The 19,011-nt window shown below is 35.4% G+C and overlaps 1 long non-coding RNA gene across 1 annotated transcript; it reads right to left on the bottom strand.

Annotated features, from left to right (window-relative positions):
• Positions 1–5,108: 5,108 nt before the first annotated feature.
• On the bottom strand, positions 5,109–13,878 carry LOC138706256 (uncharacterized). The gene is made up of 2 exons (XR_011333935.1): positions 13,743–13,878; positions 5,109–7,173 (listed from the first exon to the last, which is right to left on the bottom strand). It is a non-coding gene; the product is annotated as an uncharacterized lncRNA (long non-coding RNA).
• Positions 13,879–19,011: the final 5,133 nt, after the last annotated feature.

Here is a 19,011-nt window from a genome sequence, read left to right as displayed (position 1 = left end):
GCCAGTTATTAAACAGTTCAGAAAATCATTCTCTATGAAGTCCTTTGCCTGCCCAAAAACGCCAGACAACTAAGACAAGATCTGCGAGAAAAAGAATTCTCTGAATGATGTTCATATTCTCACTAAAGCAAGAGAGTAAACTCTTTTCTCAAGTAACTTCATTTGACATGTGGGTCCGAACGAAATAAGACTTACCCTGCAGCGGATGACGTGATATGTTGAAAAGGAATGCTGTGATTCCACCCATTTGGACTCACCCTGCATGTTCTACTAGCACCGGCCGTTGTACAGTAGAGATTCCAACGAATATGAAAACCTACCTCACGTGCTAGGGAACTGTTTCCAGGGACAACTTCTCCGGATTAAAAGGGATGATAATATTTTAAGAACTCTATTGGCGAGTAGACTCCGTGCCAGAAAAAACTAGAAGTCTACTTAGTTAATTGTGTCGCGGACAACAGCAACTGTCGTATTGATATTATATGCATTAATATAACAAACTAAGCTGAATTAATAGATCCGACCATCCGCTTCGAATATTACAACACACAACCAGAGAAAGTTAATGCTGAAAAACAAAACAATTATACGGATCAACCATTCCTTATATCCGGAATAAATACAATATTCATCAAATTTCAGCTATAAGTATTCCTTTTTTTGGTGCTAGATATACCACAACAAAATTTATTTTTCAATGGCAATGAAAATATAAACTTGAGAAATCTCTCGAAACAGAGATAGTGACGACAAGTATAATGAAATATTCTGTGGCGACAGTAAGATATCATTTGTATGGAACATAGAGTGCTTAATTATTAAGAAACTTATATATTTATATTGTCTGCTCAATGTTTTATTTTTTAATATCTTTCTTTTTCCCATTAATGAAAAACCATTGTATGAAAATAAATTATTGTTTTAGTATTCTGTAAAGGCAAACCCCGTTGGGGTCCGATGTATGAAATGAAAATTGCATTTAATTATTTAGAGTCGGCAGACTCGCTGGCCTGCCTGATCCGGAGCTGCGCTAAAGCTTGAGTTGGATCCCCCGTTTGGTCTGATTGGTTGGTTTCTTCCGAGGGTTTCCCCAGCCGTGGGGCGGATGCCGAGTGGTCTATGGCGAGACCTCGGTCTCACCTCACTTCATCCCCGTTTGGTCTGATTACCTGGTTGTGTTTTTTCCGAGGTTTTCACAACCATAAGGCACATGCCAGGTAATCTGTTGGCGAATCCTCGGCCTCATCTCACTACATCTCGCCAAAAATTGTAAAAATTGTAATCTGGTAAAATGTTGACTTGTTCCACATCTTAAAGCTTCATTGCTAATGTAAGATCTATGGAATACAATAAATGAAATGGAAAAGAAGAACTGAGTAATATTGACAATTGAAGTTGTCGCAGCGCTGAATCTTACAAATTTTCGTGTCTTACATTTCCTTTCGAATTACCCTTCAGCATAAATGTATTAACGACAGAAAGAAGTTTAGGATTAATTTTCGTAAAAGGAAACGAACATACCAAGTTTTCATGATTGTGTGTATGTGTATTTCTCCGTTACTGTATGTTTCTCAGTAATACATTATGACACAAACATTGTTTGTTAAATTGGAGTTGGGGTGGTAGCAGTGAGACTGGTGCTGGATATAATATTTTATTTAATTACAGGTTTGTACGCTTTCAACTACAGAATCTCGACCATTAGTACAGAATTTTTTATTGCCTAAAACTGTCATTAGGAAGAGTGGAAATAAAGCCCTGAATATCTGGTTTTCAATGGAAATAGTATTGTAGATTACATAAACGATATTTTCCAGATTGTTAAAGCAATAATAAACGTAAGCGTAACTAAATTATTTTAACCCGTAAGTCAGGCCTGCACAAGGTTTGCGCTCTCCGAGCCGGCTCACAGCTCATGAGCGGAATGCATATATTAGCTGCGCTCTCTATAAGGGTGGACTGGAAGAAGGGGTGATCTCGTACAAAATGTACACAAAAGAAAGTACTAGTAAGAGTGTTCATGAAATGAATTCCCGTTCAGTGTTTACAAATATATCTTGGACTATTATTAATTAATAAAGGAATATTTATTTTACAGAAATAATACAAACTCTATAGCAACTTAAATATACAATATCATTACCAACTATACCAACTGCGCCAACCAGGCCAACCTGTAAATCGTATGACACTGTTTGAATTTGTGTTGAAGGAATTTATTAGCTATGATAACTTTAAACTTCTTTCCAATTAAGACAAGATCTTGGAACCTAGAATTAAATTCATTTTGAATTTCAATTAATTTTTATTTTATTGGGTTATTTTACGACGCTGTATCAACATCTAGGTTATTTAGCGTCTGAATGAAATGAAGGTGATAATGCCGGTGAAATGAGTCCGGGGTCCAGCACCGAAAGTTACCCAGCATTTGCTCATATTGGGTTGAGGGAAAACCCCGGAAAAAACCTCAACCAGGTAACTTGCCCCGACCGGGATTCGAACCCGGGCCACCTGGTTTCGCGGCCAGACGCGCTGACCGTTACTCCACACGTGTGGACGAATTTCATTTAATATTTGCACAAAATCGTTTAACATGGCTTCATTACGAGCAGTTTCTATTGTTCGAAAGTGAGCCATATTACCTTCCTGTAAGTTTATGACTGAAATCCCGTAATTTATTCAAATAACCACAATGAGCTGGCCTTTTCCCTGAAGAGAGATATTTAAATTGTTGAAGATTAATAAATTCTAACGTATCCTACCTCATGTAATAATGCAACTTTCAACTCCTGAACCTCTTTACTGCGATCTTCATCAACAAAACCATCGTATCTGTATGTGTGGACTAATAATGACGCATTATATTATGTTTTCCTCTTTCTTTCAAACTTTTGTGGGAGATAAGTATTGACTCCAGCTGCTGTGGAAAAAATAATCATTCTCCCATGCAATATTAAAAGAATTTGCCTGATCATCACTTTTCCGTCTTTTAGATTCCTCCAATATGTAGCCGTAGATAGGCAAAGTGAAATAGCTACTGATAATACACACTACACCAGATAGCTGCGTGGACTATCGTCTACCTATAGCAGGCGTAAATCATTCTGACGTACCTTTCCGGCGAGCTGTTAGACGGCTCTCCCGTTCCGAAGGATCGGCAGCGTTCGATGAGCGCCGTTTGTGCAGGCCTGCCGTAAGTGGTGAGGTATTTTTCTAGGCACGTAACTGGTGAGGTGGGGATTGCACTTACCCCAACTTAGAAACTTGTATCGTAGCACTCAGATAATCAAACTGAATTTTCAATTTATATAATCAAGTACTTTTATTTGTTTTAACTAGGTTTTCTTCAAAATTAGGGAAGCAGGCAACATAATAAGCAATGAATAAAAATATATCTCCACACATCCACCTGACGCAGGCGTCACTTCTTACAATGGCTGGGGTACTCACAAACTACCTCACCAATTACGGGTTAAGAAATAAATCGAAAAGTGAATTCAATAAGATAAGAGCCTTTCTCTTTCCGATTAATTCCAGTGCTATCTTCATAATATGAAGAAATATTATATTATAAGGAATGAGATTGTGAGGTCCACATTACACGAATGTAATTGCTGACATGAAATATAACGTATACATATAAGTACTGGAACAGTAATACATAGTCCTATTTGTCTGGCATCAGTGGAATTCATATTATGTCATATTAATCCTCAAATAATACCATAAAGTCAAGTCAACCCACCAGAAATGGACTACTTACAGAGACATACTAGTTATTTATGCTCCGCTCGCGTCGAAAACTGCACGTGGTCTCTTAATGGCCATTATATGAGAGTTACATATAACTGTTTTTTTACTACGTGTAATAAGATTAGACAAAAATTAATTAATTAATTAATTAATTAATTAAAAATTAAAATTAATGTTTAGATACATACTTCTTTATATTGACAATATGGAAGTATGAATATAGTTTTAGATAGCTGGAAACAAAACAGTGACGTTTGAGACAGTGGGAAACAAAAGAACGCAAGTGATTCTTATTTGCAGTTCCTATAGGTTCGAAAATGGAATCACAGTTCGTTTTTGTAATTTTTAACGTTAACTGAAATGTGAAATAAATTACAGACACACGAAAACACACCCCAACGAGATTCTCAACACACAACTCAATTTCAGAACACACACACTCTTTGACTCTACATTATACCACACGAACACACCCTCACAGGAAACAAAACAATAGGCGCCAAGACCAACAACGACCAGTTCTGAGGATGACCCATAAATAGGTCGAAACATGTAAACAAGGTACGTTAGAATTTAACAAAAGAAAGTCTTATCATACATTATTCCGATGTGATACAGTGTTAAAAGTTGTGTAATCAAGATGTATAAAATAAATTATTGAATAATGTTTGACTCAAGCAATTTTGATGAAATGGAAATAATGACAAGTAGCTACGAGTTACAGTTTTACAGTAACAGGGAAGTATTATGATATTTGCAAAGAATACATGGATTCACGCCCAAAAAACTGTAAGTGTCCATACTTTCAGTACAGAACATTGGGTTTAACAAGTCTGGAAAAATGTGGGATGAAATAGCTACATATCTTAATCTCTCTCACCCACATTTATACACCGACCACTGCTTCCACAGGAATTCTGTAACTATACTGGCTGACTGTGGTGGAGATATTACAACTTTAAAACGACATGGAGTTGGAAGTCGACAACATTAGCGAAGGATTACAAATAAAATAAATGTATCTAACACAATTATGAAGTCTAAATAAAATCAGAACAATGAAATGAATATAATATTCCATCAACATCAGGTAATATACTGAAAGGAGGTCAGGATTAGGTGTACGAGAAATTGTGTTCCAAAATTGTATTGTTCATAATATGTATATTAATATAAGAGTAAATATGTAATTTTGTAGTTTTTTTCATTTTAATTGTGTTTACTAGACTTTTGCAGTTTGATTAAAGCATTTAACATCTCGAAATCAATGCTATTTATTGAAATAAGTAATCTGTATCGAAATGAATGTCATTTCGTTCGATACAGATGATCATTGCATAATAACTTCATTTCAGTATGGTCGCAGAAAAAGTTTATTCAGAATTTACGAAAAATTAAGAACAATGTATTACAATAGGAGACATATATGTATCTTTCCTACAAACCTAGATTATCAAATTGTAGAGATTTTCCTTAAAGAGGGCGAGAACCCTAGAACTGTCAACATAATACAAAGACCAAACAAAATACAAGATCTAACAATGTTGTAACATACAAAAAGAAGAGCGTAAGTCCTAACACTATATTAATTTCTTTTTATTAGCTGTTCATAAAGAAGACAGAAATAAAGGAAAATAATTTAAATTGTCGATATACAGACAGATTTTGAGATCTAGTTAGAAATATTCTGGTACCATAACTAAAAGTTGATGACAAACAGAAGTCCTCAGAGACATTGATACAGATATAGATAAAATTATTACAAAAGAGATTATTGTCGGACAAACAGCCTCAAATAGCTACATTGATAGCACACAGAAGCCCTCTGATACATCAATATACTGTACGTGCCACGATGTAAGGTTAGTGGCATGGAAAGATTCTCGGACAAATTGATGCAGATACTGGTACCAGGGAGTAAGACTGGTGGCTTCGGAGATATTGATGCAGACACTGTTGCCACTAAATAAGATTGGTAGCACAAATAAAATCACGGAGATATTTATGCAGATACAGGTGCCATGAAGTAAGAATGGCGGTACAATTAAAGTCCCCGTGAAACTGATATAGATACTGATGCCATGAAGTAAGATTAATGACATATAGAATGTATTCGAGACATTGCTCAATATATTGGTGCCACGAAGAACAATACTTGGTACAGGAAATGCCTAGGAAACATTAATGTAGATACTGGTACTACGACGTGAAGTCAGAGGCGTATAGAAGATGCAGGAGACATTGACGCAGATACTGGTGTCACAAAGTAAAGCTGGTGACTCACAAAAAATTTCTGATTGATGAAGACGTAAGGTTAGTAGCATACAGATAGTCTCGGACACATTGGTGCAAATATAGGTGCCACAAATTAAGGTTGATGGCACATAGAAGGTCTCGGAAATATTGAAGCAGATGTTGATGCCACGACGTAAGATTGGTGACAGAAAGAATGTCCCGGGGACATGATGAAGATCCTGCTGTGAGAGAGTAATCCATGGTGGCACACACAAGAGTTAGGATACATTAAACGAGATTTTCTGAATGATACATAGAAGAACTTAAAGATCCTGTTGCCAACAATTGGTGGCACATAGAAGAACTTGGAGATATTGCTAGAGATCTCTATAGTTTACTGTTGATAACTCAGAAGAAGATGCAAATATTGACATGTATATCTTAAAGGCATTATTTAATGTTGGTAGTACACATAAGACATCTGGAGCAATGATCAAAATCTTCCTTCCAGAAATACACTTTTATTATTTTAATGGCACACACTAAAGTTGTGGGCAATAATGAGGATTCTGATACTCGTTTATTAACCTCAGAAAAACTTGGAGTGATGATTATTCATAATTTAATGTTTGTAATAGAATAACTTGGAATTTGGAGACTAAAACGATGGCCCTGTAGCCAAAACGTAATATTATTTTAAGAATACATGAGAATTTAGATTCCTTATCATCGTACAATAGTGATAACATACAAATTAATTTGAGAATATTAACATAGTTTCAGGTGCCAACGTTTAATATACTGTAGATAGCATACAAAAGAACTTGATATTGGTGGAGATCCTTGTATCATCATTCATTTTGTTGATAGTAATAGATAAACTTAAGGACATAGATGTAAATCATTGGCACAAGGAAATGAGACATAGACTATAGACGGAGTGCCCTACAGCGCTGTACTCCGCTGTGCAAGCAGTTGTCCATGCGCCTGTTAATACATCTTCAGAATCAGAATTCAGCAAGATATTTTGTTGAGACTTCTTCTCTCAGGATCGGCGGGATTTCTGACTGTGATCGTTCATAGAGTGCCCTATGTGGCTGAAAGTGAGGATGACTCCATTCGATTCTCTTGCCTTTGGCACCTCCGACGTTGGCTCCATGATGAGCTGTAATATTATGGCATTTTCTGAAAATCATTAAAAAATAAAAATAAACTCTTACTCATACAGAAGAGACAAAGAAGTACTTTTAACAGTGAGAAACTTTTAAATAGTTCATTATATCAGCGATTTGTCAAGTAGTGGTCTTATTGACCACATAATTAAGATGATTTGCTCACAGGGCGTTGCAGAAGTTTACGCGATAGCTAACGATAAGTACAAATTGCATGTAATAAAATGTCTTGCATATGTAAGAAGAAAACTGTTAATGAGCTCATTTCGGAACCCACTCAAGCTGCTCACACATCTTTCGAACAGATCTACAAGTATTAAAAAAAAACTCGTTCATACTACCCGTAAGAATCAGAAAATTTACTTGGAATATTCCACTAAGAAACAATGGTAAGTACGTACTTGCAAAGACTTAATGAGTTGCCATCTTCCACAAATGCCTATCGTGTGACGTAATATGAAAGACAGATTGTGACACCTGAGTAAACATTATCTATTCAAAATCGGATGCTAATAAATTGTCTAATAATCTGTTATTCATGCTCCAATTCCGCAAGCCTCTTATTTAGCATGGGTAGCTTTATTGTTTTCGTATTTGGCTGCCTGCTTTGGAGATTTAACATTGTGCGCAGCTGAAGGAGAGATTTCGACATTAGCTCATTAACAGTTTCTTTGTAACTGATATTTGTATATACTCAATGTGGTTTCAGCACGTCTTTGAAAACTGGCAGAAACGCTGGCACAAGTGCATTGCAACCAATGGAAGCTACTTTGAGAAATGCCATAAAATTGGAGGATAAGTAAAGTTCTGACATCACAAAAGAATCGTGATCATTCATTATTGAACAGCTGTCGTGCATATAATATAAGAGGCAAGGGAATTGTCAGCCTAATGAATTTCTTTCTGTGTTTATTTATACGAGTAATAATAGCTGTTCATTTAATATGATACTCTTTGTCGAACTATGAAATAAATGAGGAAAATACTATTTTAGGAATAAGAATATTACATCAAAATTCCACCTTTCAAGTTCGATTATTTATAGGGATCTCAAATATAGAACAGGTAGGAACTTTGTCTAACAATAAGCATAAAGATTGTTACATTGCACATCGGTTATTTAATTAGCTTATAACTACTCGTATATATTATTTTTCGAAGTCTCGTGCACAGTCATTTTGCCTAACAACTCACAACTTCTGATGCAGAATAGATAATTAAGGAGGACAGGTAATTATTATGAAAGCATAATATGAAATTTAGCACTCACTACAAGGGCGATATAATACTTGACATTAAAATATTAAGTAACCACTTCAAAGAGATTTAAAGTGGGTAAAATCTTGGGACCAAGCAGGAATAGTTCTTATATAGCCTATATAAGCTCTTAATCTTGCACATACATACGTACATACATACATACATACATACATACATACATACATACATACATACATACATACATACATACATACATACATACATACATACATACACACACTCAATTAACTTGTCGATACACAAGAATGGAATCAATTATAAAAGAACAATATGATAAACAAACTGTAAATATAGAATAAAAGAAAACAGATGGTTAAGCAGATATAAAATTTAGGTAGTCGGTCTTACTAACAATATAATCTAACGGTAAAAGAATAATCAAATTACACATATGGTTCACTTTAGGTATAATATAGATATTTTAAGTTTCAAGGTATAGGATAAAAATTGGCTAAGATAAGAAGTACTTCATTTTCATATTATGGAAACACGTAAGATAATCATCAGGAATAGTTATTATAAGCAAAGTGTGACACAATATTGTAATTTTAAATGTAAATTACCTAAGGCATGTATATAGAAATTTCAAGATTATAGGTATAGGTTAAAAATTAGTTACGGTGATGTGTAAATTCAACTTTCATGTTATGATAAAGCAAATTGTAGCATAATATTGTAATTACAAATATAAATTATTCAGTATAATGCATGCAATATTACCATGTAATGGGGCATGCAGTTGATGTTCTCAATAAAAAAATACGTACGTACATACATACATACATACATACATACATACATACATACATACATACATACAATAAAACATGGGGGGTAAATGTCCATTGATAATGGAAACTATAGGCAAAAATTTTCTTAGGATTGTGAAGCTATGAACTGGATTAGTTTCACAGATGCAATCTCTCTTACGGTAGACAATGACTTAATACACACTGGCTATGATCGGTTCGTTATCGATTATTCCTGAATGAGTAATTCTGGCTCCCCCCCACCCCCCAACCTTGCAGTTGCGCGACGTCATATGTTACGTAATTTGTGACGGGACATGTGTTGTTTGTATGTGCCGTATGGTGGCAGTACCTGTTCTGTCATCTCATATTAAACGTTTATGTGAAGAGGTAGTGTACGGTACTGTAATTTCTTATGAATTGTTAAAATTATATCAGGCAGATCAGACTGTTAGACACAGTGACCAAGGTATGGAATAGTGAGTTACGATCGGTTTATTTTGCATGGAGGATCAAGGAATACTTTTCGTGTGATATTGTAAGCAGTTACGTGATTCGGAAAAAAGATCCAGGGTTCCTAATTTCCCATGTTGTATGAAATGCAGAGCTTATAAAAAGTCGTCAATTATTGTGACAGGCATTTGGACTGAGCGCGTAAATTGCGTTTCAGAGTTTGTCGTGGTTTATTTAAACCCCTTTTGATTGTTCGCGATAAATATTACCAATGTCTGTGTTTGACGCAGAAGTCGCTCTTGGTGCAGTAAAAATATTATAAAAAGGGAAGATCGGCGTAGTGAAAGTAATGATTTGCTTGTGTTAGAATTTTTGTACCATCAAATGGAGAGGGTTGCTGGAAGATCTACTGCAGATATCTTCCTTACATTCCTTATTAGTGTCGCCAAAGTCTGTCCAGGATATGACTTGGAACTTCTAAGGTCCAAAACATGTACCGTGCAGGCGAAACGTTACTGACGTATGCTAAAAATATATTATGGTGTGTTGGAGGAGGGAAAGTGGTACTCTCGGACATTTTACCTATTAGCCGATTAATAAGAGTATTATTTATTATTAATTCTGTTCATTGGTTGGTTAGTTTAGTTACTTCGATAGTGGGTGTGTTAGTGAGTTGATTAGCATGCATTTTTTCCGTAGTAGGTCGGTCATTTTCTTAGTTCCACTCGATTAGATTTTTAAATACAGTTACTTGATTTATAGTTGGTTATTAGGTTAACTATTTTAATTCCGATAAATAAGTTGTTGTTTGTTTATTAACGGTAGAAGAGTTCGGAGCAGAAGAAGATATCAGATAACAGTCGACATTAAGATATATGGAGCATATGCGGAAAGTAAGAGGAAGGCAGAAAATAGGAAAGATTGGAGAATGCTGGGTTTGCAGTGAAAAACCTGCTCTTGGGCAGAACACTGAGTGTGCGTGCGTGCGTGCGTGCGTGATTTTTAACAATCTTAATTAATTGGTGGGTAGATTTATTAATTCATAACACTGAAGATAGGGGAAAAGGAATTATATAAGTGGTGGTGCTGTTGATAATCCTACACTGTCTCAAGTCTAGCATTATTGGCTAGTCCTATAAATTCGTAACTCAACCATGGGAACAAATTAATTACCCGGTATCAAAAAAGTTACTTTAGTCTCCTACATTTCGTGCTCCGGGAGGATTATAGTATTTATAGTTTTAGGTTTATTTAGTAAATTTATTCTCGTCTATTTTCAAAAAAATGTGTTTCAACAGTTTATTCTTATGTTTTTCTTAGTGTTCCATGATAGTTCTACAATAATCCCTTGTTATGAACAAATAACACTGCTTGATATTTGATATTAGAGGAGAAAAGTTCGCTCCGGCGCCGGGGAGCGAACCCAGGTCCTTCGTTCTACGTACCAAGCGCTCTGGCCACTGAGCTACGCCGAATTCAATCCACAGCACCGGATCGAATCCCTCTCTTCCAGTGTTTTTCCCTTTGTGGCCTGACTCCAAGTTCGACATGTATGTTGACATTTATATTAAGTTAACTGCCATTATAAAAGGAGCGCACTCATTGAGTGACTTCGTGGCCGGGATTCCACAGTAGTATGCACTATTGCTCGAAGATTCTACATAAAGATTAATTTTTTGGTCCTACAGAATACATCTGTTATGGTAACAATGGATTCGATCCGATGCTGTGGATTGAACTTAGGCGTAGCTCAGTGGTCAGAGCGCTTGGTACGTAGAACCAAGGACGCGGGTTCGATCCCCGGCGCCGGAGCGAATTTTTCTCCTCAAATATTAATTGTCAATATTACAGATATTATTATGTAGGACAAATTAATAAATCTATAATATTCTCATAGCTGCAGTGCATATATTTGTACAGATTACTGTGCACGTAACTGCGGAATCCCGCCAAACAAGTCACTCAGCTGAGTGCGCTCCTAGTATAATGGCAGTTGACATTGGACATACACGTCAACATATATGCCTATCTTGGAGTCAGGCCACAAAGGGAAACATTGAAGGAGGAGGGTTCGGTCCGGTGCTGTGGATTGAATTCGGCGTAGCTCAGTGGTCAGAGCGCTTGGTACGTAGAACCAAGGACCCGGGTTCGATTCCCGGCGCCGGAGCGAATTTTTCTCCTCAAATATTAATTGTCAATATTACAGATATTATTCTGTAGGACAAATTAATAAATCTATAATATTGTGTAATTAGCCTTAAATAACGTATTGTAAATGTTAATAAAACAGCTACAATCATATTTTAATAATTTATAATAATGTTTCCTGATTGCCAAAATTGTAATTCAATATTAATACTAATACATACTGTAAATGCATAAGTGGTGTAAGATTATTTATGCAGATCCCTACAATTTCACTAACACGTAACAAATGTTTCATTACTGAAAATGATAATTTTAACATTAATTTGAAAGAGCCATTCTCTATTATTGCGCTGTTCGGACGAATTTGCAGCGAAAAGTAGAAATATAGTAGGTCTATATTCATTTCCCTTAGCAAAACGATTTATCTTCAGTCGATATTAACTGAGCCGCTTCGTTTGTCAGTGTATTCTGCGTAATAGAAAGATTAGAAAAGAAAATAATCGCATTCAAATAAATCCGCGTTAATTTTTTATTGAAAATTATTGTATTTCATATGCTTTTCTCTCGGATAAAGTGGCTCGTACATACTAAAAACGAAAAATATCCATCTGATAGTTAATGAAAAATCACTCCCTAGATATAGGCAGACTGCAAGACCAAATTTTTCTCATTAGTGATGCGCATATTTCTACTAAAATCTCCAAATGGATTTTTACAGCATCACAACATTTTCCCTTTATCTTATAATGATAAAATGAGCATTCTCAATTTATACCTGAAATCATTACCAACCTTTGCGATTTGAATTTGTGTATATAAATTCTTAAACTGTACCGAAATATTTTATCAACAGTAATCTCACTAGACGTTTTGATTTATCTAGAGAAAATCAAAACTCGAGTGGGATTTAATTGACTATTACACGATTAGAAGAAAGTATATAAAGATTAGAAGTAACGAAGTACTCCAATACAATAAAATATTAATTGACTTACGAAAATACAACTGTCTTCAAATGTATTATTGTACCATCTCAACATTACAAATATTACGCTAGATGCATGCTAGATAGCAGTAGTGAGCAATGCCTTCTCGTCGAGAAATTCTCGATGTATTATACACGACGACAATGTTACTAGTCAAGAAGGCTTTGTTGATTCAGTTTCATTTTTATTAAAATGCAACATTCCACTTCAATTATCCGAATCCCAGTAATCAACGTCACTTGACAGATGATTTTCAATAAATCTTAATATTAAACAATCTCTGATACGTGACTATCCATAATATCATATAGCAGAAGCTATAACATAACCTAACTAATATACACAAGTGTTAGAAAAGTTTGAATTAACGACGATGACATAAAAAATAAACATGAATAATTTTAAAAGGAATAATTATTGAATGTACAATTTTCAAATTTGAATGTGGTTGGTGGTTCAATTGATGTTATATTGGACGTGTGCATAATAGAAGTGGAACTCGTTGATTTAGGTCTACATGATGTATTCAACTTATTCAGGATTTCCGAATGGTGCTCTTCATTTATTTGTAAATCGGATTTCAGAAGATGCATAGGTATGATCAATGATTTTTATTAATTCTTGTTCTTGAATGCCAATGCGAGTCATATTTGAAACTGCTGTGCATCAACTGGAGTGGTTTGTAATTATATATATATATACTTTTTTTTTTTTTTTTTGACGTCCAGACCAGCGCAGTTTCAAATGTTGGCAAACAATGAAACAAATGCTAGGGACGCGATAAAATTAAACAAATGCTAGGGACGCGATAAAATTAAACAAATGCTAGGGACGCGATAAAATTGTGCGATAAGCAGCCATGATTGGTTGAAATACGTCCTTTCGTACCGTTTTATTGGTCAAAAGTAGTATGACGTAGTAAGAGTGTAATAGTCTAAGTAAATATACAGAACTGTTTTATGAACCTTTTCAGAAATTGGAGGTCGCTGTTGTCATGTTGCTTGGATTCAGAGATATTGTTGAAGAGAAAAATCCTTGCCTCTACTGAGACCAAATCTTGGAGCCACCCGGACTGTAGACTGAGGTAAGTATATGATTCCGTCTTTGTAATGACATCTCTTGTTTGTTTCGTGAGAGCACTTCCGGTTTTCTTAACCGCTTTCCTGCAAACGTGTCAACAGGAAACCAATAAGAAAGAGCAAAGACGATTATGGCAGGAAGTAAGGTACCTTGAAGAGATGTGACCGCATCTGATGTAGGCTACGTCTCTAAAAATAATTAATTTCAATCATACAAATTGCTCTCATACAAATAGTTGCAAAAAAGGACATTTCTTAAATAAACAAATAGAGAAATCAAACAAGCTTTCCTAATACCACAGTACTAGAGACAGAATTTTCATACACTATCAAATCGTAAAATATGCATGCATCCATACACTACCAAATGGCCAAGTATGCACAATGAAGGCAAAAAAAAAACACTGAAAATATGCACTGTCAAAATTGAAACTTACGTTTTATTTTCGAATGGCACAATGTACTACTAACAGTCTTTTCAAATTTCTAAGATATTCTTTTCCCATGATCCACTCTGCCACAAGATCTCTTCTCGAACATTTAATCGGGGGCATTACAACACTTCACAGATCACCATAGAACACAAATACAGTAGCTAATTCACAAAACACCTGTACATGTAGCCTACTACAGACTTTCTACCTATCTACCTTTTCAAAATTAAAGGCATTTTAGGGGTAGCATGTTAGTGTTATTGTCGCCAAACTACGAAGTATGGAAGGGAGCAGAAGAGGCATCCTTCTAATAATAATTTTTAGACTTGTATAGAACAGGAGTGTGGAATTCCAGTGTAACAATACAATGAGAGGATTAGCTGGTAAGGTTCAAAGTCCTCGGGTAGAAACCCTGCAAACCATTAGCATTTCACTTACATTTTTCAGTACATATACTCAAATATTGTAAGCTCGGAAATACCAAACTCTACGAGGCAACATTTATAAAATGCAGTATCATACGATTTAATATAAAATGTGCAATGAAACTATAAAAATGTATGTAATATACAACGTAAACCTCAAAATATGTATTATTAAACTTAAAATCTAAATGAATTTGCCACTAAAAAGACCAAAACATGCAAATATGCACGGGGAAAATATACATATTTCGAATCACTGAGCCATGAAACGGATATTTACAAAGTTTGAGAATTGTAGCAAGCTTATATGAAAACATGCACTTGCATTGAAATCCTGTCTCCACACATTACTTTGAGGACTTTAGAATGTAACCTAATGCAACGCTGAATTTGTGATCATATGCTGACAAGATAAGCTTACCCATCCATATCGGACTCTGTAATAAATGTCATAGTCTTTCAGTATCTCAACTTAATTATAGATAGTCCACTCTTGTACGTATTTCCTGCATTTAATGTCTTTATTGGTCTCATCTACAGTATGCCTTATTTGGGTGACTTCTTTCTCAATGTTTAATCAGATACCAATTTTGGTAATCTCTCCTCCGGAAAATACTATTTTCACTACAATCGAAACCGCTAAGCAGCAACCCGGCTGTCAGCAGAGCCATTCCCAGACTCAGATTACGGAGAGAGCTTCTATCGGCGATACACAGCGCAGTCTCGGTAATTACAAATATAAGCAGTTAAAACATAATGTACTTGTATAAATTAAGAAAGGAGATTCTGAAACCGTCTTCATTCATGCTTGAAGCACGTTTTTTTTTTAAATGACTCATAACTTGCTTTAGTTCTCGTTGTAAATTAGAGATGATGTTTCCCAAATGCTATTTTTTAATTTTTACATTTTAGCTTTAAGAATTTCTCAGAGAAAAAAGTAGCAGAAGATTGTATTGGGGATCAAGGGTGCCACACAGTACTGTATGAGTTTCGTTAATAGAACGGTCGGATGTACTGTCGCGGAATCCTATTGGAAAAAGTCAAAAGCACGCTTCCTCTCTAACATGTGCTACAATACATACAGCCGACTATTCTGTCGACCAACTTCATAAAGAATTATCAGTACGAATGTATGGACTTCTAGATTCTCCGACCTAATCTCTTGTGAATTTTCTCTGTGGGAGACTCTAAAAAAACAGAATGTAAAAAATAATTTACGTAACCTGAAATAACTGAAAAATAGCATCCGCGAAATCATTGCCTCGATTGTTGCATGGCAACTGCAGTGTGTTATGCGTCACTTCTTAAACGGTTAAAACAAATGTTTGGAAGAGGAAGGCAGACAGTTCAGTACCTTCTTTTTCAATTTGGTAAGTTGTGTTTTAACTGTTAACATTTAGGAATAATTCGATCCTCCCAAATACTAACATTGTAACTCAGTTTTTTATGGTTTTCAGTTATGCTAGTTAATATGGTCTTAAATTGTTTCTTTTTCTTCCAGTACTATCATTATAGCTCTAAACCTTCCCAATCATATGTAAAATCGTATTGTTACTCTCTGTATACACTGATTTACACGATCATTTTAAAACTTCATTTGCTTCTCCTGAAAAATGGAAGAAAATGAGTTACAATGTTAATACTTGTGAGGATCGAATTTACATTAATGATTTATAGTGTGTTGAATTAACAATACTGCTCTAAGTATTACCGACAGCAAACTCTCTGAGTAACCGAAATCGGCCTAGAGCCGTGTTGCGCGTTACATTTTCTCTGTAACCTATTAATTCAGTAATATGCAGTTCACAAAAATTCTGAATAAATGTGAAAGCTTCTGAACAATATTTTGAATGTTTTCGTTATCAGAAATTCTTTTAGGAAACCCAAAGAATGACCTTTTTGTAACAACCTATTGTTAAAATACTTGGCTAAAAATTAGACTTCCCCTTTTACAATTAACTACATACCTCCTAGATAGTTTTCTAACCACCGAAAAAAACCATTGAGGTATTTCTGTATTTGAATAAAATTTTTCCAGCTTAATGATAATAAATTGAAAGATAGCATATTTTTTTTGTTCACAGAGACATATTAGAAAGTTGTTAATTCTTTCGGTTGTAAACTAGCTAAACTGAAACTATTGTCCAGAGAATCTATTACATCGAAAACTTGTCGTTGCGTGTAAGCTGCAATAGTAGATTCGAATACTACCTAGAAAATTGACGTTTGTCCATTGTTTAATGTTGATGTCCTGTATTGGTTAGGTGGAGATCGATCGTTCCAGCCAAATTAACGGGCGCTACATGCAATGAATTTCTAGTATATCGATATTTATAATAAAATAATAAAAAAAAGTTTTTTTTTTCCACACCCTGTACATGAATCAATACTTTTGTGAGACCACAGCCATACGTTTTAGTTAGATATCTCCAACAACTTTTGTTTTTGGTATTTTTTTCATAAAATGTATATACAAAGAGATATTAGCAATATTCCATACTTAATTAACACACTGTAGTGTTAACAGTGATCTAAAACTTGTTGAAAATGCATATTATTTTAATGTACCGAAGTACATATGATATTTCCATGCAGATATTCTGCGTCATCATACGATGAAAGAGTAATGGAACGGAGAAAAATTCTCTCCGGCACAGGGATTTGAACCCGGGTTTTCAGCTCTACGTGCTGATGCTTTATCCACTAAGCCACACCGGATACCCATCCCGGTGTTGGACAGAATCGTCTCAGTTTAAGTTCCAACTCTTGGGTTCCCTCTAGTGGCCGCCCTCTGCACTACGTCATAGATGTCTATGAACGTAGGACTGAAGTCCACACATGTGCTGAGGTGCACTCTTTCATCGTATGATGACGCAGAATATCTGCATGGAAATATCATATGTACTTCGGTACATTAAAATAATATATATGATATGCGTAAATCACTTCGTGATTTAAGACGGCGCTTATTCCGTCGGATCCCGGCCAACTAGTCACTCACAACGAGTGCACCTCAGCACATGTGTGGACTTCAGTCCACGTTCATAGACATCTATGACGTAGTGCAGAGGGCGGCCACTAGAGGGAACCCAAGAGTTGGAACTTAAACTGAGACGATTCTGTCCGACACCGGGATAGGTATCCGGTGTGGCTTAGTGGATAAAGCATCAGCACGTAGAGCTGAAAACCCGAGTTCAAAACCCGGTGCCGGAGAGAATTTGTCTCCGTTCCATTACTCTTTCATCGTTTGTTGAAAATGGCTAAAAAGTCATTGCAATAAGCGTATATGTGAAATGTTTGTCTAAAATGCAAGTAGTTGGTCATTGATCATACGAAGAGAGAGAGTTCAGCCGGCGCTTTGGATAGGATCCTGGGATAGCTCAGTTGGTTAAGAGCACTCAGCACGCCAAGTTGAGGGATCCTGGGTTCGAAACGAATTTTACGGGAACGAATTTTTCTCCATTAATAGTATTTACGTGTTGACTACACAAAGTCATGGAATACAAAATATTCAATAGAGGAGGCCTAGTAAACTACACCCAGGGTGTAAAATCGTTGATAGACAGATGAGATAAAAATATGTGCAACCAAATTCTTCGTAAATGTTCATACTGAGGTAAGAAGAAATTGAAGCAATAAATGAGAGTCCTATGTAAGTGTTTCATTTCTTTCCGTTTTAATGACTAACACAGTTATTTACAATTACTATACTGGATTTTTTCTAAAAAAAATCAAACAGACATAACTGGTGCGTATGATGGCAATCTAAGTGTAAAAAGAAAATCACCGGTACTTGTAGGTGAATGATTGCAATATACGTAGTAGTACGAGAGTAAATAGAAATACATTTATGTTCATATAAATTGCATACACATGTAACAATATTCTATCCCATATTTTTTCATATTAATGAAAATCATTATTATACATATTATTTTCCAAATTTATATTTTTTTTTGTCTTACTATGTAAAAAAGATTCACCGTCGACTTTGTTGTCTGAATGGATATTGTTATTAATTTAATTTTCCACCAATACCCTGAAGATAAATGCAAACAAGACGAAGACCATGGTTAGCGGAAGAAAAAAAGGAAGGTAAATGTGCGAATACTAAATGAGGCAGTAGAGCAAGTGGACAACTTCAAATACTTAGAGTGTACTATAAACAGTAACATGAGCTGCTGCCAAGAAGTCAAAAGGAGGATGGCAATGACAAAGGAAGCTTTTAATAGAAAAAGGAGCATTGTCTGCGGATCTTTGAAAAAATAACTAAAGAAGAGACCGGTGCAGCGCTTA

Source organism: Periplaneta americana, chromosome 9 (genome assembly GCF_040183065.1).
Source record: "Periplaneta americana isolate PAMFEO1 chromosome 9, P.americana_PAMFEO1_priV1, whole genome shotgun sequence".
Taxonomy (NCBI): domain Eukaryota; kingdom Metazoa; phylum Arthropoda; class Insecta; order Blattodea; family Blattidae; genus Periplaneta; species Periplaneta americana.
This window is presented reverse-complemented; position numbering and strand designations above follow the sequence as displayed.